The 24937-nt window shown below is 38.8% G+C and overlaps 1 pseudogene; it reads left to right on the top strand.

The window, feature by feature from the left end:
- The first annotated feature begins 22629 nt into the window (after positions 1-22629).
- Positions 22630-24373, top strand: LOC138163775 (T-complex protein 1 subunit theta pseudogene; annotated as a pseudogene).
- The last annotated feature ends 564 nt before the right edge of the window (positions 24374-24937 follow it).

Below are 24937 nucleotides of genomic sequence, written 5' to 3'. Positions count from 1 at the left end.
CCCCCCACTTCAAGCAGGTTTTCTGTAGGAGCTGTGGAAATGATAGTATTGCAGGAGCTTTCTTTGGTGTGAAAGCGAGACTTTGAGTTAAAAATTAATGAAGCATAATTAGCACATAAATAATTTATAACACTGGTCTACTCATGAATCCCTACGTGCCAGTGAGGCTCTGGGAAGTGTTGGTAGAAACCTTTAGGAGCAAATATATTGAAAATTCAAGTATGCCCCTGGAGGACTCAGGTATTATTGGGAGCAGGGGGAAGGGGGAGAGGAAGAAGGGAGCAGGAGGCAAGCCAGCTTCTATTCAGCCTAACACGGAATTGAAAATGGCCACAGAAAATCTTTGCAGATAAGCATGGCCCAGAAAGAAGGGAAAACAAGTCTCTCTTGTGTCAAGCTGCAGATGGCGGGCAGCCTGGCCTGACTGCAAATACTAATATCTGCCCAGTCTGTCCCCCCTCTCCACCCCTCCTCTCCACTCCCGCTCCTTTTTTCCCAGTGAACATGAGATGAACTCAGGAAAGATGACATTAGGGAAAACAAACTGGCTTTGCCAGTGTCTGGCCCCAGTTAAATGAATGGCTTGCTGCAGTGCTGGGAGAAGCTTCCAGATCAGGCCCTGGATGATTAAGGGCCGTGCCTCGATTGGATTGCATATTCATTTTCATAGCCCTGCCTCCCCTGCGCCATTCTCCCTCTCGCTGCAGGCAAAGGGATTGCTACTAGAGGAGGGTAAGCAACCACCCCACCCAGAAACTAATGAGCTGGTCAAGCTTCTTTGCTTATTTAGAAAACTGCAAACCCCCAACACAGAGACATTTCCTTTTCCTTTAGTTTAAAAAAAAAATCTTCCAAAAGGGGGAAATCAGTCCTTGATTTAATATTTTTTAAAGGACCTGAATCAATCCTTTCCCCTGTCACTGTCCCTTCCCTATTAATCTCCCACTGTTCCTGTCCTTCTTACCTGGAAGAATCATCCAGATTACTTGAATCTTAAAAGAGGGGGGAAAATATTTTTGAAACAAATATATTGATGTCTTTTGTTTTTATATTACCTTTATTTCCAAAAAATCCTTCCCAGAAAACCATCCCATATAACAAAGAATATAAAAGAGAGAGGAAAAAAACAAAACTTCAGCAAAAATAATACATCAATAGAGTTTGACAGTAATAGGCAATGTTCCACACTCCTAGTCTGCCATCATTGCAAAGAAAGGAGGGAGATACATTTTCTTCTCTCCTCTTTAGGGTCAAGATTAATCATTATAATTACACAGTGCTCAGTTAAGGTTTTGTGGGGATTTTTCTTAGAACAACATTTTAACAGAAGAGAATGGTGAGATTTTAATGGTGGAATTAATTTTTAAAAGGTTTATGACTTGCTTTTTATGACAGTCATTTCTGTATAACTGCATTCTCCTTCTTTCTCCAACTGAATCCTCTTTTGTAACAAAGAAAACCAAAGATAAAGCAACCAAAGCAAGAAATCAACCAACATGGTGACCTTGTGTGATAATATAGACATCATTTTGTCTGAGTAGTCAGTCCTGTGCCTTTCTACTGAGAGGATAGAGGTATGTTTCATTGTTTTCTAGAACTATTATAGCTTTTTCAGTTACTCAGATATAAATCTCCTTTTAGACATGTATTTATTTATTTTGCAATCATTTTGTATATCATTCTTGAAGTTCTGCTTATTTTACTCCATATCAATCCTTACAAACCTAATTAATATTTGGTATTTCTTGTTTTTCAATAATGTTTCACTCCTCTTTGAGAAGGAAAGACAAACAACTACATTTGCATATTATAATGAGCCTGATTATTCCTCAAGTGATGGGCATCCACTTTGTTGCCAGGTCTTTCATGTTACAAAAGGTACTGCAATGAATATTTTTGCACATATTGGATTTTTGCTTCTGTCTTTAACCATCTTAGAATATATTTATAGTATAACAGCGATTGGAATTTCTAGCATTACTGGGGGAGATTTTTGTGGAGTAAAGTTGCATTTTTATCTTTATATCCTTACTGCCCAGGATAGTGCCTGGCATATAGTAGAAACTCAATAAATGCTAAATAATAATAGCAAAAAATTCTTAAGCTTTACAAAGCATCTGATGGATATCATTTTGTTTGATCTTCATAACAACTGAGGTAAATGCTATGATTCCCTTTTATATCCGAGGAAACAAAGGGTGGAAGAGGTCAAGGAAATTCCCTAGAGTCTCCAAGGTTGCATGCATATGAGGAAAAATTCAAGTGTTAGCCCCCCTGAGTCCAAGCCCAGCTCTCTACCCATGATGGAGCCTGGCTTTCTCTCTGAGTTTCACTTTGTTCACAAAGGAAATGGAGATAATACTGTTTTGAGCCAAGTCCTTTTAATTATAATTAAATTATATATATATATATATATATATATATATATATATAATTAAATTAATTAAAATTATATTTTAATTATAATTGTGGATTCTTCTTATGATTATCTTGAAAGCCAATCTGATTATAAATAAATACCAAATACCTTTCTTTATTTCCTGTTCTGGTATCTGTAAATTTCAATATAATGGGGTATTTGATTCAATTTAACTAGTTTACCAATCCAGCAATAAACCTTTATTAAGCAGCCCTATGTGCCAGGAACCTTGCTAAGCACTGTGGATACAAAAAGATAGTCTCTGCCCTCAAAGGGCTTACTGGAATACCACAGCAAAGATGGAAGTCACTAAGCTCAAAAAGCTTCAGTTCTCTTGTAGATAGGGGAAATGGGAAATCATGCATATGGTATCATTCTCCACATGCACCAATTAAAAAAAACACACACATTGTTATGTAGCAGGATAGAAAACATCTTTTTCACTTGTTCAGAAACTTTATTGGAACAAAAGGCCCATGTTCACTTTGAGGCAATTTCTAACTGTCCTGACTCATATTCCCCATTGGGAAAAGTGAAGCAATGTATTCCTAGTATAATTAAAACAATGTTCTACTTTTAAGCATGCCTTTCATGATATTACTATGAAAAGATCTATATAGTATTTTGATTTGGGAGATGAGGACTCAGAGCAGATTGTATTGTTGCAATTTATTTAGGCAAATCTGAGATGTGGAATGTCCCATTCAATGTTTCCAAGGAAGACTGTAATTTCTACCTTTTTGGAAAGTAAGAAGATGGTGATAATTGAAAGACTATTCCTTTGCTCTTCTGTCTTCAAGAGGGGTATTGAGCTAGCATATATCTATTATTACACATTAGATATGTGCAGTCTAGAAGTACAATGTTCTTTTAAGGATCAGGATAAAATATATTTTCACTGGTCATCCTGGATAGAAAGTAGTGCCTCCTCAGATTAGGAAGAAAACAATCAGCTTAATCTCAGTCAATTTAATTCTCCCACTAAACACTTAATGGACACACACACACACACACACACACACACACATACACACACATCATGGATAGTAAACAAACATTTATCAAAGCAGACAATAAAATAGTAATCAGGGAAGATGTAAATATTAGTTTAAGCTATAAAACACAGAATAGGCAGGGGGTTCTAAGACTCAGGAATAAGATGAAATCTTGGTTCAACGAAGAAAAGTACCTAATCCACTCTCCACAGTCTCTGGCAAGATAACAGTAATCAAGGGATATGTTGGGGAGCCAGCTCTTCCCATATACCTGCAGTGCCAGGGCCTCCCATCTGCCACTCGAAGCTCATGTTGTCTCTTCTCTGTCCCTCCTCTCTGCTTCTCTCCTCCAGAAGTCTCTCAGCCAATCAGGAGTCACATCTTCCTACAAGTATGAAGTAACACAATGTCACAAGGCTCTTTAAGAAGCCCTAGCTGGGCAGGATGCTACATGTATTTAAAGGAGTAAGGCAAAACGGGAGAATAGAAATCATCAACTATTATTCCAAAAGGTATATGGGAATCCCCAGTCATTTACAATCCTTAGTACAAGGAAAACCCTTCTGATAGAAGCTTTACCAAGTCTTGTCATTGCCCAGCACTCTTTAAATGGCTTCTGCCACTCAAAAGAGTTGGGAATGAATGAATGGTGGTTTTTTTTCTCTCTCCTTTCTTCCACTCCTTATGGCTCTGTAGCATAGTAACCCAATGCCTCAAGTTGGCTTGCTCTTCCAAACCATATAAAACAAATATAAAATATATTTATTAATATAAAATCCTCTAGTCCTCTGAATTTTATCTACCCAGTTTAAAAAAAAAGGACACACAACCTTTTAGGTGCCTCTCTCCCAGTTTCCACTGGTCTCTCACCAAAGGTTTCCTTCTCATTCTCAATAGTGCCTCCCTTCATTCCCACCTAGATATACCACTTCTCCCCAGTTGCCACTTCCATCATCATTATCATGCATAGATCCCTTGGGGAAGACACACTCTATTTATACTCATTACTTTTGAGTAAAAGTGAGGAGAAAGTATAAATATACTAGCATTTGAGACACATAAATACAGTCAACTCTAAAACATTTGAGCCCCTTCAGGATATCATGAATTTCCAGTAGAGATGAACTGAATCCTTTCAATACAAAGTAAAATAATGATTGTGATCTCTTTCTTTTCTAGTCAAGAAGCTGATATATTTCCCTTTCTAAAAGTGAGGGAGATGGTGAAAAGAAGAGATGGACTTTTTCCCCTTGTGATTTTCTTGAGTTTGGGGTTACTAAGATGCATTTGAAGAAAGACAAACATACTGTGAATGAATTATTAGAACTAGAAGGGACCTGAAAATCATTTATCTTCAAGAGTCAGCCCATACTCTACATCATCCTATATAGAACCTTGCTGCAGCCATCTAACTCCTGGGGTCATCCCCCTCTCTTCCATTTGGGAAGAAATGTTGTGCCTGGATTGTACATTTCCACCCTGACCCTTGCCCTCATACTTGGGGACTTATCTCCTCAAACACACTGGACTTCCAATTTATACAACTCTCCAACTCCCATGACCTTTATCTTCATTCCACCTCAGACACACTAAGGGGCATGTCTGTAACTCAGATATCACCCTCACTCATAGCTATTCTACAACTGTGGTTCAGAATTCTAAAATTCTTCTCTCTCTGATCACAACCATCAATCCCTTCAACTCTCTTCCTATCTCACTCTTCCTACATTTATTCTTTTTCTTCACTGAACCATATAATCCCTCTACTCCTCTTTGAACTCCCATTCTATCACTTCTCCTCTGGTCTCACTTTCCTCCCTTCCCATTATAGTTAAGCATTTCAACTATATGTTGTTGTCTTCCCTAAATGATCTTTCTCCTTTGTTCTATCACCATCTGAGCCTTACAATATTTCAAATCTGGCCAATGCCCATCATCCATTTTCTCCTCTCACCTTGGCTGGCTGCTGAAGCCCACTGGAGGAAACAACACACCTTTGATTTGTGATTTTAGGGAGACAATACACATGGCTCAGCTTTAAGGGAGAGAGGGAAGCCCAGTGGCATGTGGAAGGCAGTAAAAGGTAGATGGTAATGCACCATTCCAATTGATAAACCATTTACAGATTTTTCAAAAGTTTAATCGCACTTAAATGACTTTTAAAACATTCCAAATTGCTTTCCAGAATGACTAGAAAAATTCATAGTTCTAGCAATAGTGCTTTAAAGCATTTTCTTCTTTTTTAAAATATTTCCTCCAATTATGTGTTAAAACAATTTTAATGTTTCTCTTAATATTTTGAATTCCAAATTCTATTCCTCTTTTCCCTCTACCCTCCCTGAGTTGCTAAGCAAATTGATATAGGTTATACATGTGCAATCATGTAAAACATTTATTTCCATATTAGTCATTTTGTACAAGAAAATTTGAGGAAGGAAGGGAGGGAGGAAGGAAGGAAGGGAGGGAGGGAGGGAGGGAGGAAGGGAGGGAGGGAGGAAGAGGAGTAAACTTCAATCTGTATACAGACAATATTGGTTCTTTCTCTGGTAGCATGATTCATCATGACAATTGCCCTTTCTAATATCAAGTCATTTGACAACTCCAAGAGAGATGTAATGATTTGCTTAAGGTTATACAGTGAATTAGTGGCAGTATTGGGACCAGAACTCAGGAGTTCGAATGATTCTAGGGCACTTTCCTCTACCCTACCACAGGATGAACTGCAGATAAAGAGGGAGAGAACCTACGACATTGACTTCTGGGAAATTGGATATTCTGTCCCAACAGCTAATTAAAGAATTCTGCCAACACCACTGCATGTATAATGCTTTAAAGATATGTGACAGGCCCTTTGATTATTTCCATAAGTGGAACTGTGATCAGTAACCAGAAAAGCTAAAGGGAGATGAAATGGTTAAGTATAAAAACAATTAAGGGGATAAATGAGAGGCAGCTGGCAGTAAGGGATATAGCTGGTCTGAAAGAATTAGAAAAACCTGGGTTCATCCATTTAACCTCTCAGTGTTCTAGGCAACATTATAAGACGCCGAATGCCAAGGTGGGGGGGCGGGGTTCCACACTGAGAATTCCTTAGAGAGATGAAATTATACTTACGGGATCAAAGAAAGCAGTAGAATCTCTCTTTCCACTTGCAATACAGAGAAATAATATTGTTGAACATTGTGTCTTCATCCCTAGAGCAAGGCAGTAATGACTGAAATAAAGCAGGAGGAGGTGTACAATACCAGGAGGTAAGCACAGAATGAGATATTTTCCCATTTCATGTGGTTCAAACAATTTTGCTGGCTAGGCCTGTTGGAAGTTTCTTATGCATTTGGGGGGACCATAGACTGCTGCAGTTATTAAGCAGTAATAGCCCAATAAATCTCAACCATGAAATCTGATGTAAGTAAATACAGGTCATAAGGCAAAAATGACCACAGAAAAAAGGAATGAGAGCAATATATTATAGTTGGGGGGGGGGGGGTTGAGGAATCTCATTTTAAGTTCACAAACAAACAAAAACTGAGTTTGAGGAACCCTGCTTATGTGAAAATGGTAAAAATAAGATCCTAGACTGTGCTATAAAACTATGTAGCTCTCCATGATCTGAAAAAACAAAACAAAACATTGAAGTTGAGATGGGAAGGGGTGGGAAGGTTGGTCTTCAAAAATATTCATGAGTTACTTTTCAAACTTTGGATTCTTTTTTTTTTTTTTACCCCAGGAGACATCCACCTTAGTGGGTAAATTCCTACAGAGCAGGTAACCCATTGCAACACCTAAGTCAATTAGTCAATCAACAAACCTTTTGATTAATCACCATGCAGTGTTCTAGGGACTGGTAAGATAACACACCCCTCCCTGCCCCATCCAAAAAAAAAAAAAAGAAAAAAGAAAACTGAAAACAGAAACAAAAGGTCCTGCCCTGGAGGAGCTAACATTTTATCTGGCACTTTGTATGTGTTTCATAATGGCTTTTCCTTGATGAGAGAAGGACTTTAGTTGAGAAATATCCTATTATGGGAGATATATCAAATGAATCAAGGAAGCTTGGAAAAGAGAATAGAGGACTGAGTTTGGAGTTGGAAGATTTCTGTTCCAATCCTATCTTCTGATGCTTACTAGCTTTATGATCCTAGGCAAGTCACTTAAACCTCTTTGCAACTCAAGCAACTCCCTAAGACTTATGGATGTAATAATACCTTGATTGTTCCCTGTCCAATAAGCTATTCCAGTTGCTCTCTGGCCAATATCCGATATCTAGCTATCTATGCATGTTTTATATACACACACATACACATGATATATATATATATACTCATACATATATAATGCATATATGCATGTATGTATATATGTATATACCTATATAGGCATCTATACATAAATTTTATTAAATATATACTATATCTGTAATATATGTGTATTTGTCAGTTAGCAAGCATTTGTTAAGTGCTGGAACCAGTGATTTCATTATTTAGTAAGTATAATTCCTTCTAGGACTAAAAGCCTTGGGTGCTGTACCCTCTGATCTGTCCCCCATAGGAGGTCCCTGGGTATAGTCATGGAGGAACTTGATCTCTACTGAGAGGTGTTAGACTCTTTTTCTCTCACCCTTTGTCTCTTTACACCTTCATGCCAGGCCTCAGGGAAAGCTATTTAAAGTTTGGGATTCAGTTCATATGTAGCTGCAGTCAGAATTTGAATCCAGGCCTTCCTAACTCCAAAGCAGTATAAACACATAGTTACATACCTAATATTTATAGAAAGTTTTGATATTTGCTAAATACTTTATATACATAATCTCATTTGATTAGTAAAACAACCCTATATGGTGACTAAATGGAGATTTATTGAAGCTGAGGAGTTACCCCAAAGTCACATCAGTCATAAGCATCAGGGCTAGGACTAGAACTCCAGGCTTATAACTCTGAGGCCAGTGCTCTTATCAATTACTCTAAAATGCCTCTCCTTTATTAACTCGTGCTACTTTTCCAAACACATTCAAATAAAAAGAAAAGAGGCGAACTTCACAGCTCTCTAAGGTAGGCAGGCCGGCTAATAGGTACATTTTACAGCTAAAGAAAAAGAGTGCCAAGAAGGCTCATTGATTTACCTGAAGTTACTACAGCTAACTGGTACAGGGTCTAAGCTAAACTACCACAATGACAACCTGCCCCTGCTCCCATCTCCTTTTCAGTCAAATCAGTTTTCTGCAGGGATCAGGGGATTTAGAGCTAGAAGAGACAAACCCCTCCTTGTATAGAAAAGTAAAGTGGGTTGAAAGTGATAAGGTCTCTCTGTGTGTCTTAGATCACACAGATAGAAAGCTGGGATTTGAACCCAAGGTTGTCTGAAAATCCCCAGAGAAAGTCTAGAGAAGAGTAGACTCTGCTTATGGCAGAGAACAATGAACATGATCCCAAGCTGCACCAGGTCAGAAGAAACTTTTGATAGATCTGCAAAGGAAAGTCCTTATTCATTGCTAGGGAGAAAAATCAGAACTGATGGTGGGTGGGTAACATTATCCTTGTATATTATCTTAGGCTGATAGACATAAAAGTATTGTTATAAATATTCTAGTATTTGTTTCATTTTTTATGATTCATTATAGTTAGAATGCTAAAACTCTGTCAGTTATTCATAGACATCACATTAACTTCAGACCTGACTCTCCAACTGCCTAGAGGACATGATCTGGATGTCCCTCCCCTACATTCCTCTGCTCAGAAACCTTCAGCTGTTCCCTATTACCTACTGAGTTCAGTTCACGCTCCTTTGCATGCTCCATTTAAATCCCTCCCTACCCTGATATCACCCTTTATTTCCCACTTTAACTCATATTTCTCCTTTCTATGCATTCTATGCTAATATAGCCAAATGGCACTGTTCTGTCACCAAAACATACATAGAGATCTCCTTCCAGGCCTTTATATTACTTCCTATATTCGAAATGTCCTCTCTCTTCCTCTTAATATATTGAATTCTAAACCATGCTTCAAAGACCAACTCAAATGCTCCTTTTTCCATAAAGACTTTTCTGACCTTCCGCCTTCTCTCTTGTTCATTTAATCTATTTCATCCATGTTTGAATGCTGTCTGGAGATGATCATAGTGGAGAAACTTTACCTAAATAGACACCCTGCAGAAGATCTAGGGAAAGGATGACTTTTTTCTGATTGGCCTATAAGGGTACTCATTTCTAGCCCAAGTTGTGTATGTAAAGGCTAGATACAGTGGGCACCTTGGAAATACACTCTAACCAGAACTAAATGAAGGCACATACTGAGCCAGTTTTTGTCTTTTTTTTTTAATCAGCAGTGTCTACTCAACAGAACCTGATATTAGACCAGATCCCTAGATCCCTTCAATGGGCCATAGACCAAAAGACTCTTCCTAAGCCTCTTTCTAAAGACTCTTAATTCTCCCAGTCACATATGGAAAAAGTTATAGATCCCTAGACTCAGATCTAAATGGTCATGTTTGTGGGAGATATTGACTCCCACAGTCAGGAAATAGGATAAATTAAACACTATCAAAAGGTTATCCTCTGAGTCATTTTCCATCTATAGACAAGATATTATTCACTGATAACCTGCTTTAGAATTAGAAATTGAGAGGATGTCCATCAAATGGGGAATGACTGAATAAATTATGGTATATGATTATAATACTGTTGTGCTATAAGAAATGATGAGGGGGATAGTTTCAGAAAAACCTGGCAAGATTTACGTGAACTGATGCAAAGGTAAGTGAGCGAAACCAGGAAAACAGTATACACGGTAACAACAGTATTATATGTTGATCAATTGTGAAAGTCTCAGATACTCTGATCAGACAATGATCCAAGAAAATTCTAAAGGACCTATAATGGAAAATGCTATCAACTTTCAAAGAAAGAACTGTTGAACTCAATGCAGACTGAAGCATACATTTTTCACTTTCTTAATGTCTTGTTTCTTGGTTTGTTTGTTTTTTGTTTTTTGCAACAAGGCTATTATGGAAAGAGGTTTTGCATTAATTGTATAATTGATGTTTGCCTTCTCAATGGGTGGGTGAGGGTCAGGAAAGAGGGACAGAATTTGGGATTAAAAAAATTTTAAATGAATAAATAATTAAGAAAATAACCCAACAACCTGCTTCGAAAAAGTACAGGGAGAGGCAAGACCAGGGAATAACAACAGAATCATGGCAATTTGTTCAGAAGAAACTCACATTCTAATAGGTGGAGACAACATATACCGGAGGTTTTGGCAACAGGGCAGATAGAAATACCCTGGGGTCCTTAGGATGCAACAGCAAGACATATGGTAATGCATATTCTTTAGTGTCAGTTTCATTGGTAAAACCTCATCAGTTTCTATCCCTGCCAGGAACTTGGACATTATCAATACTCCTTTCTGGATGTTTGGTATCTGTGGCTGCTTGGGGTGAGGTGGGTCTATAGAACCTGTACAGGAAGTTGCCAGGTAACGTCTACACAAGGGACCTTCCCTTGGAAAATGCTACAAACTAGATTTTTCCAAGCATAAGTGTGTAGCAATGTGTCCCATAGGTACCTCAAATTTTGTCCAAGACAGAATTTATCTTCCACCCAAAATTGTTCTTCTTCCAAATGTTTCTCTATGTCAAGGGGCCCACCATCCTTTCGGTCACTCATGTTTGCCATCTCAGAATTATCCTTGAGCTTCTCACTATTCCTCACACCACATATCCAATCAGTTGCCAAATTGTTTTATTTCTACCATGAAAACTTCTCTTACACACAAGTGCAAGGAGTCTTTGACATTGAGGCTGCAAATATCTATAGTGATTAGTTAATCTAACCACTTTCTCCCTCCTCAGATTAGCTTGGGTTTCCATATGTGTATAGTTGTTGCTGGTTGTGTTTTGTTTTGAATTTATTTTCAATTCATGGACCAAAACAAGTATTTCCATAACACAGTACGATAAATAAGATGTTTGCATATGAAGCTGCAAAGTGGAAAGATTTTGGGCTTCAGAGGACCTGGATTCAAACCTCAATTTTGTACCTTATTGTCTATGTGCCCTTGGCCAAGTCACCTAACTATTTAGTTTTCCTCATCTGTAAAGGGAGACACGTGGACTAGGTGATATCTAAGGTCCCTTTCAGTTTGCAATCTCTGATCCTGTGTTATTTTCCCCTATACAATATAAGCTTTTTGAGAACAGGGACTGTTTTGCTTCTCAACACCCAGCACAGTCCCTGGTTCATAGTAGGTACTTTATAAGTGTTTGTTGAATTATAATTTGTTTTAATTATGTTTGATGGTTTTAAAAAATGTAGCCTTGAATTTTACATTTTGTGTTGGGATTCATGAAAATACATGAGTACAAAACAGATGCTAAGGTTAACCTTGTGTGTCACTTTCACTTGTTTTTATTTGATTCAGTTGAATTGAATTCAACTCAGCTTAATTTGAGAAACATTTATTAAATGCTTAGTATGCATAGCCTTGTTCTATATGCTTGGTGAGATACAAAGTTGGAAAGTCTGAGGGGGCAACATATAAAACAATGAGACAGCCTTAAAGAATATCCCAGGAGATTTTCAATAACTTCTTGGCCTGTTCATCCTTCATTGTCTTATGTGTTAAGCTGTTGTATTTTCAGTGATACTGGAATGTGGTTGGGACCAGAGCCATGTTAAATATTCTATTTCAATAGTTCCTAATATTCAATCATCCACTCTTGGTTATTTAAAAGCCCATATGGGGAAAGGAGAGAAAGAGTCTTGTTCAGTGGCAGGCTTATATTCCCATAATTTTGTCAACAAAAGTTGGCCTTCTTTCTGCTTCAGAAGGTGTGCCTTTGATGGATGGCACCCTGGCCACGCTAGTCAGAACAGCCAGGGCAAAAGCAGAAGCAAGGTAGCCTGTTTCTCTAACTCAAGTGTCATGGATGAGATGGAAGAATTCACAGGGCCTGTGAGAATGAAGCCCATGTGAGAGGTTCTTGCCAACTTTCTCTCTCATAACTTTCTTTTTTTCCATTATGTTTGACACTTTCAAAAACATATCTTTGCTACTTAATCATTCTGAATACTGGCTGTGACCAGGGGAAATCAGGCTTTCGGTGGGTGTGGTAGAAAATGTTCACATATGCATTAAGCAGGTGTCATTCCACAGAGGAAATTCATGATGGCTACCCTCAGTCGTAGTGGTATGGCAGGAGGTGGAGGGGTGGGGTGGGGGGCACTAGTAGTGATGGTACATTGTGCTTGTCTATTGCTAGATGTAAGGCCAATGTGGTATAACCAAATCAAGACAACTACATCCTAACCTCACTCTGCTACTAACAAGCTATGTGACCTTGGGTAAATCACTTCACTCTTTTGGCTCTGAGTTTCCCCATATGTAAAATGAGGAAATTCCTGATAATCTAACAGTTATCCCTGTTCAAACCTGTGCCTAAAGAAACACTGTTTGATCTTATATATTATGCAGCCAGTAATTTTATGTGACTTAGGACCATTGCTGAAAGGCCTTGCCTTCCCCAGTCAAAAATATCTCCTTTATTGTCCTGCCATGGATCCTGAATGTCATCATTGGAAATTAATTCTTATGGATGAAGATATTGCTCTACATCTTATTTGTACATGTAAATATCTCTACAGAGGACACTTTCTAAATGTAACCAATGTAAAACAATTGCCACAAAGAGGTCAAATGAATATCTAAACCACTTCAACCCTCCAATATTTGATCTCCTTCCTAAGGAGTTATCTTGCAACAATTCGAGGGGAATGAGAAGAAGTTCAGGTAGGTTTTGGTGATGGTACAGTGATAGGTCTGATGAACATGGAAGATAAGAAGAATAGATCTGGAATTATATTATGTATGTTGCTGCCAAGGATGACAAGGAAGGCTCATCAGTAGGGACTGGGCATCAATATGAAAAAGAGAGAGACTGAAACCAGGGCCCCAGTGATATCATCTATCCAGTTTCACCAAGGGCAGTCCTAAATATTCAACAAATTATGGTTCCTTACTTCTTTTCCACATACCATATCCATCAGTCCTTGTATGTCTAAAACTTATCTCAAAAATATTCCTTCAAAGGTAAAGGACTAGTGAGTTCATCATCAGTTCAACTGATTAATGAGATTGTTTCAGTAATTACTGCTTGAAACAAATGGTTCATTGGCTAAGATTTGTCCTGGAAGTTATAGGGACTTAGGGTGCATATGAAAGGTTCTTTATAAAGAACAAAGAACTCAATGGCTCACATTTTCTTGGTTTCTTAATCATTTCATTGCCATTTACAATTCTTCTAACATTGTACAATTGGTACAGAGTTAAATAAAAGTCTAGTAAACCCCTTGCACTTCATAAAATTCCATTAAGACAAATAGCATCGGAATTAATACTCCCTAAATACACCAAAGATTCTTCAAACTAAGGCAGTGGTCCATTAATTTCAAGCAACACTTGATGTAATGATCTCAATAAAACCAAAGAATTTGGAAAGGTCCTTGGAATTCCATTTAAAGGAATCGAGTCTGTAGGTATGTTATTTGACATTTTCCAAAAAGATTGTGCGACTTTCTTCTTTTTTCTTTCCCCATCTCACCTTGGGTTATTAGTTATTAGATTTAAAAAAAACCTATGAAATACCTTCTATTTTGGAAAACAAATCCTTTCTGTGTAACTGAGTAAATCCCTTCCATATCTCCAGGTTTCAGTTTCTTCAAACACAGATGAGTAATTCAGTGATATGCCTTAGTCTTCCAACTCAAAAATCTATTATTTTATGATCCTTTGACATTTCTTGACTAGATACTGAGATGTATCATGTTGTTTTGAATTAATGAACACTTGAGCGTTTAATAAGCATCATCTGCTAAGCAATGAAGATAGAAAAATACAGCTCTTTCTTTTAGGAATTCCCACTCTAGTTGGCAGGGATTGTACACAGAGGAAGATCCATCTGCAGTGGGGATGGCAGGACCCAAGAATTCTTAGGTTGCATGAAGTATCTGTGCTAGCTCTGACTTCACACTCTCCAGTGAAGTTATCATGTGTGCTGATCCTGTCTTCTGAACTAAAATGGCATTGTCAAATATTTAGAACTAGAAGAAACCTTAGAAATCAATTCCAACCATATCATTCATTTAATAGATAATGAAATTAAGACCTAGATAGTTAAAGTAACTCACCTAAGGTGGAACAGCTAGTAAGAAGAAAAAGTGAGACTTGAACCCAGGTCCTCAGACTCTCAATCTAGCACTCGGCATCTGGAGTCAGGAAAATCTGAGTTCAAATGCAATCTCAGCAACTTATTATTACAAACAAGTCACAACCTCTGTCTGCCTCAGTTTCCTCCTCTGTAAAATGGAGATAATAACAGCAGCTATGTCACAGGATTGTTTGGGGGATAAAAAGTAATATTTTAAAGTGCTTTGTAACTGTTAAAGCACTGTGTAATTACTTATTATTATCATTAAGCTTTAAGTATTATAGGCTACAAAGTTACAAAATGATAGCTTAGATTTTTTACATGTATTATGTCGTTAGAAGCTCAAACAATCATCTAAGGTGGGTATTTTCTACAGTATTTATCTCCATTCTATAGAGAAGGAAACTGAAGCAAGTGACTTGCCCATGTTCTACAGCTAGTGAATGCCTGAAGTAAGTCCTGAGTCCCTATCTGGTTCAGGGCTCTTTCTATTAGACCTCTTTTCCTCTTGAATAACAGCAAAGTATGTGTGCCCCTCACAACACTTCGGGCATCTCAAAGGTTTTATGAAGTGCCTTTGAAATAAGCTTGGTGCTCAAGAGACTCGTCCATATGGATAAATTAATAAGCAGCTTTTCCCCTGAAAGAACTAGATGAATCTCCTTAGGACTCTAGTGGCTATATATCATTCTAATAAATGTTCCTCATCATTCAAGATTTTATCTACTTCCTACATGAAGCCTTGTGAAGCTACTCTAGCCGACAATGAATCCCTTCTTAAACTCCTTCAAAACATCTAGCCTACATCTTAAAAGTTAGCTGCCCTGTTCCAAGAGGTAGATAGAACAAAAGAGGCAGTTAGATGGCGGGTGAATGGAGCACCAGCCCTGAAGTCAGGAGGACCGAAGTTCAAATCCAGCCTCAGACACTTAAAACTTATAAGCCATGTGACCTTGGGCAAGTCACTTGACCCCAATTGTCTTGCCTTCCCCCCTCAAAAATAAAAGAAGAAAAAGATATAACACCAGATTATTTGACTAGACTTTAATATCTCAGGATCCTTTCCTACTTTCTAAATGCCTACATTGGGAATATCTTCAAAGCTTTTCCTTCAAAGAGTATGTTATTTTTATACAATTACTTAGAATCCTTTCAATATAATGTTGTTTTTCAGTCATGCCCAACTCTTCGTGACCTCATTTGGGGTTTTCTTGGCAGATACACTAGAGTGGTTTGCCATTTCCTTCTCCAGCTCATTTTACAGATGAGGAAACTGAGGCAAATAGGTTAAGTGATTTGCCCAGGGTTGCTAGTAAGTGTCTGAGGTAGGATTTGAACTCACAAATATGAGTCTTCCTGACTCCAGTCCCAATGCTCTATCCACTGTACCACCTAGCTACCCTTCCATATAATATTCTTTTAAAAATGGCCTTCTATTGACCTCATTTCCCCCTAAATAGATAAAGGACCCTTAATTATTTTTACTATCTTCAGTTACCTGAAGCAGCTGCTTCATAATGATGGCAATAATAGTATTATGCTAACATATCTCGATAAATATAGTTTTCTCTCCACAATTCTTTTTTTCGAGTATTTCTAACGATTTCATCTTGTATCTTAATAATAGTGAAACATATATAGGTTTCTGGTTAGAGAGTAGGGAAGGAGGTTTTAGATACAATGAGGACCAAATAGAATCATAGAAAATGAAACTTTATGATAGACAGGAAGAAATGAATGATTACTGATTTGGGAATCCATTATTAGCTTTAATAATAATGACAATAATAATAACAGTTCTCATTTATATAGTGCTTACTATGTGCGAGGCATTGTGCTAAGTGCTTTACAAATTTCACCCTCACAACAATAGAGTTAAGTGCTATATTAGCCCCATTTCACAGTTAAAGAAACTGAAGCAAACAGAGGATAAGTGGCTTACCCAAAGCCACACAGCTAGTGTTGGAGGTCGGATTTTGAACTCAGATCATCCTGACTCCAGATCTGGAACTCTATCCACTACTTCCACTTACCCGTTTTTGAGACAGAGTACCAACTTGTGAGACTGAAGATGAAGAGCAGATTAGAAGACTAAAAATGAGGAAAATATGCAGTTCATGTGAGGCAAGTCCAACCTGAACTATTTAAATTAGCTTCTGAATTATTTTTCAAAATTATAGGAAATGGACAAAAGAATAGATAATGATGTAAACTAGTAGTACAATTTTCAAAGGAAGTTTAATTAATATAAACCAGTCACAACAAGGAGATCAAATGAGCACAGATCCTATTTTATCCAGCCAAAGTAATCTCCTTAACAGGTAATGAGATATGTCATCCAAGGACAAGACTGATTTAAAGCATAAACTTTTTTATAAGATCTTACAGAAGAGAATGGTGGAAATATATGAGAAGTATCATCTTATTCAATCAATCAATATTTAAGTCCCTACTATGCGTCAAGCAGGAGTATACAAAAAGAAGCAAAGGACAGTCCCTGCTCTCAAGAAGCTTACAAACTAATAGGGGAGACAACATGCAAACAAACATACATACACATATATGTACACATACATATATATGATAAATAGGAAATAATTAACAAAGAGAAGGCACTAGAACTAAGAGGAGTTTGGAAAGTCTCCCAGAGGGAAAAATCAAATCTAAAGAAAATTTGGTAAGAGACTAATTTGAACCAAGTTATCTGAAGGGCATTTAAGATAAAATAAAGATAACAAAGAGATGAAAAAATAGGAGTTTATAACAAACTCTTTCCAACATCAATGCCTGTGGAAGTATCATGTTTAGATTTTAACATCATGTATCCATGTGCTAAATGAGAAAGTCAAAACAGTGGTAAAGAAATCAAAGATGGAAATAGTAGCTGGACCAGACCAAAACAAATAGAAGTATGTGCTTGAGGTAATAAAAGTTTTGAAGGGACTGAGAGATTGATCCTCAAGGTATCTGCAAGAGTTAAACATACAAATGTTTTTTTTTTTTTTGGGGGGGGGGAAGACTTTATTGTTTAAAAGATGATTCTCTCATTGGGGACATAACCACTGATCCAATATGCCTACTCTCTACAAAATTTTCATTAATCTATAAATCCATACAGCATCTTTGATGAAAATTCCATTTTTTCATACAGCAGACCATATCTTCATAGTCACAAAATTTAGCAAACGGTTTACACCTTTCAGAATTCAAGATACAACAGTGGTTATAGTCTATTTTTAAAAAATTGATTTAATATAGCAACACACTACATTAAAGGCTTCTATCCATCAAGATGTCTCCCATGCATATGACAATATTAAACAACATTCCTTGAAAGATATAAGAACAAAGATAACTTTGATGACCATCTTTTCATTACCAAGCAATCCAGAAAACAATGAAACGGGCAGTATCTACATAGCACTTTAAGATTTGCAAAGTGCTGGATATAGATTATATCGTTTGATGGTCTCAGCAGCTCTAGCTAATATTATCCCTATTTTGCAAAAGATGAAGATGCTGAAAAAAGATTACTGGCTCTGGGCTTGGAGTCGGGAAGGTTTTGAGTTCAAATGCACTTTGTGACTCTGAGCAAGTCACTTGACCTCTGTTTCCCTAAGTTTCCTCATCTATAAAATGAGGATAATAATAGCACCTATTGGGAGGATCAGATGAGATAATAATTACAAAGAGCTTATAAATGCTATATAAGTGTTAGCTAATGTTATTGTCAATGACATTATATGACTTTACTGGGGTTACACAGTTAGTAAAGTATCTGAGGCAGGATTCGAACACAGGTTTTCCTGACTCCAAGTCAGTTTCACTATCCACCTCAACAACTCTAAGCCACCAAGAAAAAAAAAAAACATAGAATAGAATGATGAACAAAGATGTTTGCCACTACCACGCAGGATGTCCATCCAAGACAAATGGATTCCCTGACATGGTAGCCTTCTCTAGATTTTCCTGCTTTTGGAAGACATCATGATTACTGTATCAAGACCAGGAATAGAACAGAGCCTCCTTAAGGAGATCCGTAGTCATTCAAAAGAGTTCCTTCTAACTATTCACACAGAACTCCAAAGTCTTTGATCCCTCTATAAAATGTTGCATCTGCACCTTCAGAAACAGTCATTAAGTGAAAAGATGTCTGTGCCTTTATTTGCACTTCAAAATGAAAGATAGTGAAATTTCTACACACACAGAAAAATTTAACCATGTTCTTACTTATTTACTGATGAGCACTTTCGAAAGGGAAAAAAAAGCTCATAATTAGATCTGAAGAGCAAACAAGGCATAGATAGATGATAGGAGAGATCAGAAAGCATTCTTTTGTACTTTCTTCTCCCCAGCCCCTCCCCCTCATTAGTTATTTTTCTTGGTTTGAGATTTAGTTAGTCATTGTCCAATACAGCAAATTCCATCTCCATCTTGTTATTCACGTTATCTCTGTGGTTTTTTTCTAATAGTTATTATGGGTGAGCTCCATTTGATTTCCATCTTTGCAGCCAAATGGACTATAAATGGATTTTGCTCCTGGTTTGAATATGTCTTTGCTTTATAATGCTTTTTAGTGCCTTTCAACACCCATCAACACTCTCTGAAATCATCATCTCTCTCCTGAGCCTCTCCCCCAGAGGATTTTGTATTCTATTACATCACTGCAATTACTGCGGCCACCACTTGTGTGATTTTAGTTAGACTGTACAGTGGAAAGAGCCGTGAACTCCTGAGTCCGAGGTCCTGGGTTCCAATGTTGCCTCTGTCATTACATGAGAAAGTCACTTTACTGTTCTGGGGATCAGTTTCTTCATCTGAGTTATACTAAATCCTAGTATAATTTAGAGTAAATATTAAATGGTCTGTAAGGTTCCTTCCAGCCTTAAGTCTATGAGAATCAGACCAATATGGCCAAGGTAATACGTATAAACATAGGATAGACCCCCTAAAACCATAATCGAGTCTTGTATCAATCTATCACGTGGGGAACGGAATTCGTCAAGTAACTGATCTAACATAATTCAAGAATGCCAAAAGTTTCATTGTATTCGCTGCACCCCAAATGCAGCCCTGCAGACAAGTTAAATGGACACAATGTTTTAGCATCAGGACATATTGTTCTTTCGTGCCCAAACTCTACTGCGACAGTATGGATGGGGGTGGTTGGAGGTGGAGGGTGAGTGCCTGCCTCCCCGCCAGCTGTGGGAGTTCTTTGCTTGAAGGCCTTTGCCTGCGTCTCCTTTGAGATCATTGCACTGCAGTGTAATGGAAATGATGTAAGAAATGGAGGGCCCTTCACAGAATGCTCTGAGAGGATGTGGTGTCTGTGTTTTAATCACTCCCTTCTCTGAACTCCTGGGGCCTAGAGCTTAGATTACGTTTTTGCATTGCAGACTACAGGGGATTCAGTTTTCATCCCCTCTCCCCCAGGGAAGGGAACGGGAAACAAAGGAAAAACACCTCCCTGGTTCCGCAGGGAAAAATGCTGGAGCCTGGCCAGTCTGGGCAGCAGGGCCCGCAGTCTGGGCACTGCTCCATTTTTTAAAACCCTTGATTGATTTAAGGCGAAGCAAAAAAGTCAAAGGCAAATAACTAAAATGGCTGCTGGCCACGCAAGATTTTATGCGTGGGAAGGGAAGGGTTTATTGCAGAGCTGAGCTATTGAAGCAGCTGGAGAAGAGAGGGGGCTAACACTCTGCAGGTAGCCTTGCCGCGCACAGCCGGGACCCCAGCAATTAAAGGAACGCGGATCTCAGCCAGGGTGGGCAGGGGGCTCGCGCAGCTCAGGTCCGGATGGCAGAGAGAGGCGTGGGCGCGCGGCCTCAGCCCCCTCGGAAAGGAGGGCACGAGCTGGCAGCCCTGAGCCAGAGGCGGCCCGCACACTCTCTCTGCAGGAACCCTTAGACTCAGGCTCCCCGAGCTGCTGCAACCCCACCCCCACCCCCACCCCAGCCACAAAGGGACGTGGTTGCCTACAGCTCCATTTTCACTTTGGTGACGCAGGAAACTCGCACTGGGAAGCATTGCCATAGCAACCGTCCTCGCCTTCCTCTGGGTTTTAATTGAACAGAGGTGCCCTGGCAGGTCGTTGGACTGGCTGGGCTGGGCATTCCCTCCCCCGTGGAAGTGACCACTCTAATAGGGCTGAATTGGTTAAAGTCTACGAGCACCCCCAAAACGGGATGCTGAAGGCCAGCTCTGCCCTGTGTCATGTGTCCCTACACCACATTCCCAGTGCCATTGCAAGTAGGGGAAGATAACAGTTTAAGAAATCTGCTAAGCTCAATGGAAAGGGCATCTGACATGGAGTAAACTATAGAATTACAGAGAAAGCCAGCCTGGACAGAGCCTTCAACCTGAATTCAATTCCATTCCACAAGTTCTTAATAAAGTCTACTTTGCTGAGTGGAGCTGGCCATACTAAGGGGAAAAAAAATGCAAAGCAGCCCCTGCCTTCAAAGATCTCACATACCTTCCATAGGGAGGGATCACTTGAGGATTATAGTTGCCGAGGTCAACTAATTCAATTCTTTTATTTTATGGATGGGGAAACTGAGACCCAGGAGTGTGGTTTGTCCAAGGTCACACAAATAGTAAGGTCAGTTAGGATATGAAGTCAGGTCCTCTGACTCTTGGCCCCTGCAACATTTCTCCAGACAAATATATGTAAAAGATACAAGATAATTTCAGGGAACCAAAAAAATAAGTGCTGGAATCAGGAAAGGCCATATTGTAAGAGGTGAGTGACACCAGCCAAACTTGGAAAGGAGCTGAGGTCCAAGAGGTAGAGATGAAAGGAAAGATGAGTCCAGGAATGGGTAGGGGGGCACTCTAAGGACAGGCACAGTGACCTGAGATGAAATGTGCCATAAGAATTAACAAGCAGTCTGCTTTTTATACCGTGTGTTTGCTGTCTTGCTCATTGTGATCCATAGTGTAATGCCAAGCAAAGGCAACTTCCCAAGTTTCAAGATACCAGCATAGGTGCTCTCCATTTTATTCAGTGACAAATTAAGAACAGAGAAGATCAAAACATGACATCATTCAAAATACAGCATTTACCAAGTGTGATTCTATAATCTCCAAGTACTACCCCACCCCTGGACATTACATTCATGTAATCAATCACAAAGCCCCTCTTCTCAAATGGAGATTAGTTTCCAATCATAAGTAAAGTACATTCATTTGTTTAATCACAGAGCACAAAAAAAGTCAGAAGTTCCCCACCCTTGGAACACAACTGAATCTACCCCAAGCTTAAGCACAGCATTTAATATCCAAATGGAGGTCTTTTCTTCATCTTGACATGAGGCAAGTTCTCAGCAATCTTTGTTCCTGGGGAGACAAAGCTTAGCAAGGCCACAAGATACATTGTCAGTGTCTTCATTAATTCATTCTCTCTCTGCAGAAAGTCCTAGGACCCCTGAAAACATTAGCAAAACCCTCTTCCAGCATCTCTGTAAACATACAAGAAAATCCTTCTTCAGGGCTTCTGAACCAACAGCAAGTTTCCAAGACTTCTGCAACAACATCACTCTCCTTCACCAGTGGACAGAATTCATTCTCTGTCTGCAGAACAGTCTCGAGCTCTGAACCAACAGCAAGGTTCCAAGACCTCTGCAACAACAGGACTGTCTTTCACCAGTGGACAGATCTGGCAAAACAACATCAAAACAGACAAAGTACCAGCATAACAGCCATGTCTCCTCAGTCCTTGGCAGCTCTGGGTGGCAGCTCTCAAAAGTCCTGGGCAATTCAAAGTGGCCCTCAGCAATCCTCTCAGTCTCTCTCTGCCTCCAAGATGCTGCTTCCAAAAAGTTCTTCTGCCTCTCTCTTTTCTTGTGTCTCTCTAAATTTACGTCACCAGCTCCTCCCAGTTTATCCCTCTCTTTTCACATCAACAAGACCATCCCACAAGTGAGATTCACAAGCTCTGGGTTTTAACACAATCAATTTGAAAACCAAGCCAATACAGGGGGATCTTTATATTCCATTACTATTACACATAATTACCATCTAGCTATGGCCACCCACTTTCCCAAGGTTCCAGGCTTCACCCAAATGCTGAAAGAAGGAGCTAAACATTATTCAGGATTGAAGGAAGCTGTGAATAGGAATATACACGCATGTAAGGAGCTTGCCCAGACTACCCGTAGAGCATATCGACCAAATGGAATGAACAAAAAGTTATCAGTCATCTGGAGAAGCTCTTTGGTACAAATGATACAGCTACTTTTTTAAAAGACCTAGAAGTACAGCATCTTGCTGCAAAAATGATTGTAATGGCTTCTCACATGCATGAGCAAGAGGTTGGGGATGGCACAAATTTTGTCCTTGTATTTGCTGGAGCCCTTCTAGAGTTAGCTGAAGAACTCCTGAGAATCAGCCTGTCTGTTTCAGAGGTCATAGAAGGTTAGGAAATAGCTTGCAGAAAAGCCCATGAAATTCTTCCTGATTTGGTATGTTGTTCTGCAAAAAATCTTTGAGATGTTGATGAATTGTCATCTCTGCTTCAAACCTCCATTATGACCAAGCAGTATGGAAATGATCAAGCAGTATTGGCAAAACATATTTTCTAGATGTGTGTATCTATTTTTTCCTGATTCTGGCCATTTCGATTTTGATAATATCAGAGTGTGTAAAATTCTGGGCTCTGTCATCCATTCCTCTTCAGTATTTCATGGTACGGTTTTTAAGGAAGAAACCGAAGGTGATATAACTTCAGTGAAAGATGCTAAAATAGCAGTGTATTCTTGTCCTTTTGATGGCATGATAACTGAAACTAAGGCAACAGTGCTGATAAAGACTGCAGAAGCACTACCAGATTTTAGCAAAGGAGAAGAAAATCTTATGGATTCACAAGTTAAAGCTATTGCTGATTCTGGTGGAAATGTAATCGTGACAGGTGGCAAAGTAGCAGATATGGCTCTTCATTTTGCTAATAAATACAATATAATGTGGGTCAGGTTGAATTCCAAATGGGATCTCTGAAGACTGCATAAAACTGTTGGTGCTATTGCCCTTCCTAGACTGACTCCCCCTTGTACTTGAAGAAATGGGCCATTGTGACAGTGTTTACTTACCAGAGGCTGGAGACACACAAATGGTTGTTTTTAAGCATGAAAAGGAAGATGGTGCCATTTCTACTATAGTACTTCGAGGATCTATAGATATAGACATAGAAAGGGCAGTAGATGATGATGTTAATACTTTCAAAGTTCTCACAAGGGATAAGCGTCTTGTACCTGGAGGTGGAGCAACAGAAGTTGAATTGGCCAAATAGATCACATCTTGCAGAGAGACATGTCCTGGACTCGAACAATATGCCATCAAGAAATCTGCAGAAGCATTTGAAGCTATTCCCTGGTTACTGGCACAAAATTCTGGAGTTAAGGCTAATGAAGTGATCTCTAACCTTTATGCAGTACATCAAGAAGGAAACAAAAATGTTGGATTAGATATTGAGGCTGAAAGTACTGCAGTAAAGGATGTGTTGGAAGCTGGCATTCTAGATACTTACCTTGGAAAATATTGGGCTATCTAATTGGTCTACTAATGCTGCAGTTACTGTGCTCAGAGTTGATCAGATAATCGTGTCAAGACCAGCTGGTGGGCAGAAACCTCCAATAGGAAAAAAGGATTGGGATGATGGTCAAAATGATTGAACAGGTTAACAGAACATCTCAAAACATCCTCTTTGTATTTGAAGATGATAAAATAAATACTATCAAATTTTTAAAAAAAGAATTAACAAGCAGCCCAGCTTGGCTCAATGGTAGGGTTCATGAGGGCAAATAATGTGTAATCATCTTGAGAAGGGGCAAGATTGTGAAGGTCTTTAAATGTCAAGCAGAGAGACAGAAGCTTAGAGCCAGAGCTGGAATGGACCTCAGAATCCTTCTGGCCATACAACGAGAAATCTGAAGCTCAGAAAGGAAAAGTTATTTATTGGAAGTCACACATATCTTAAGTGGAAGAATCCAAGGTCTCTTGACTCCAGATCCTGTCTCTCCTACACCCCACTGCTAACTCTCTTATTTACTAGTACAGTACCCTATCTCCCAGAACTTCAGATTCCTCATCTGTAAAATGGGAACAGATACTACACAAGGATTTTATAAAACCTCATGTAATCATGGATATGTAGTGACCTTGCTTCACTTCAAGGTTCTGAGATTTTCTTGGTTTGGTTTTTCCCTCCAGAGAGGCAGATCACAATCCCTCTTATGATCTTGTGACTGACTAATGGACCAGTGACTAATGAATGCATCACTCTGTGGTTAAGCTGGTGATGAGGTTGTCAGAAATGAGGTAGGCT

This window comes from Petaurus breviceps, unplaced genomic scaffold, assembly GCF_028583685.1.
Source record: "Petaurus breviceps papuanus isolate PSGF00001 unplaced genomic scaffold, PetGlider_PUasm1.0 188, whole genome shotgun sequence".
NCBI classification, from domain to species: domain Eukaryota; kingdom Metazoa; phylum Chordata; class Mammalia; order Diprotodontia; family Petauridae; genus Petaurus; species Petaurus breviceps.
This window is presented reverse-complemented; position numbering and strand designations above follow the sequence as displayed.